The sequence below is a fragment of the Manduca sexta genome, unplaced genomic scaffold (assembly GCF_014839805.1).
Source record: "Manduca sexta isolate Smith_Timp_Sample1 unplaced genomic scaffold, JHU_Msex_v1.0 HiC_scaffold_2410, whole genome shotgun sequence".
NCBI classification, from domain to species: Eukaryota; Metazoa; Arthropoda; class Insecta; order Lepidoptera; family Sphingidae; genus Manduca; species Manduca sexta.
Genome location: NW_023593372.1, coordinates 15747 through 17780, shown reverse-complemented (window position 1 = coordinate 17780; position 2034 = coordinate 15747).

The following is a 2034-nucleotide window of genomic DNA, read 5'->3' as shown; positions in this document are numbered from 1 at the left end:
AGTGCACAAGCGTGTGCGCAATACACAGGTGCACTCTCTGTTCCTTCACTCTCATATTCTGGTGAGACGGCAATCCGACATGACTGGGGAGAGATCAGACACAGGACCAACGGCTTTACGCGCTTTCCGAGGCACGGGGTATCACACCGCCCACTTCCTGACTTCGAGCTGTGACTGAGTAATTTTAAGATGGAAAACCCACTCACATTTATTTTTGGCCCGACCCGGGATTCGAACCCAGGACCTCAGCGCGGCAGTCGTACTTGTACCGTGTACACTTACTACTACGCCACCGAGGCAGTACAGAACATACATACGGCAGAAACTGCACCAGTGGCGCCCCTGCCTACCCTTTTGGGTATAACAGAGAGAGAAGGAAAGAAATACACGTTACATTGACATTATAACAAACCATCCCATATCACCCTGACGTTAATAAAAACTTTCCCAACACTATTTTAAGTAAATTTACTTAAACATTATGAAGTGACGTCATAAACATGGTGACTCGTGGTCGTATCTCTGCCGTATCTAAATGTCCAGATAGAGTGTTATGTGACGTATAATTTAGTTGGAGCGTCGGCCGCCGTTAATAGTATGAAAGTTAACCTTTTAAGTAGTTGTATGTATTTTGAGATTTGGTGTTTTTTAAGGACAAGGTAATATGACCCCATGGCATGAATGGTAGAGTGGGGTCCAATAGAATGATTGACGAGATTACCCCTCGCCAGTCGACAATATTATGCCGGCTTGTTGGAACTGGATATACACAGGCTGATAACGTTTGTCTAACGTTTTGGCGTTTTGCAAAGTTATATTTAGGTAGAGGCAATTTTTTTTCAGCTTTAAAACTCCATGACCATATTGAGAACAAATTCCAATTGCGAGAAAAATGTTTTTTTAAGCACATGGATAATTAAATTCGTTGTAGTTGTTTGAACTTAGGTTTTAATCCTGAACCTTACGATAGTTGCTAGGCCTGGGTTCCAATCCTCCTGAATGTGTAGCAAATTGTATATTTCACTAATGTAAAGGCGGACTTAAAAGCTTTCTCTACCATAATGATTTCTTATGTTTATGATATACAACATTAAAATAAAAAGAAAATCAGGATTTTATCGCAATATATTGTTATAATAATTATATCCCGACGTTTCAAAGACTTTGCAGCCTTCATAGACACGGGGGGATTGAAGTGTTGTTCATCCGAAAAGTCAAAGTTACTATATCTACCTACATTTTACAATTATACAAAATTAAACGCCAGGAGAAAATTATAATACAAACAAACTCGATAAAATCCGAATTTTATTTTATTTCAATGCATTGTCTATCAGTCAACCTGTACAGTGATACAAAAATAATTAAATTAGTTATAATAAGGATCGAAATAAATACAAATCCGCATAACCGCCACCAACATACCGACATTAAACAAACGTATTAGACGCATTAAGCCCGTCCATTTCTAGTGACCGCACGATTATCAATATAAACGCGGCTTCCACCGGAAGCGAGATAATATTTAATTGGCGTGAAAACTCAATAATTGGAGATAAAAATCAGCCGTGGCGGCTGGGCAAACCAATTACTGTGATGGCGGTGCATCGCATCCGACCGCGGCCCGGCCTGACTCGCGCGAGGGTTGCGCGCGCGATTTGTCGATGTTTCGCGACAATTTATTATTTTAGAGCACGTTTTACGTTTTATTAATGTTTGTACGTTTGTATTTTCAGTTTTGCGTATGCAGGAGTTTGCCTGGGTATCTCGGGCCTTAGAAAAGTTGCGAACGTTTCGGTTCTGTTCTTGTTCAACAGTTTTATTATCTATTTGTTTGCTTTCACCACGTGAATTATCGCTAAGATATGTCATTTCCATATTTTTTATTTCTACAAAGGCATCTTGTTTAAGACCTCTGCCATTAGAAAAGTAATTTTGCTACATTTTTAAAAAAACAAATACTACCCATTTGCCATCAAGTTTCTCGTATACGAATGCCCTTTTAAGTTGTAAGCATTGTTTTTGCCGATACTA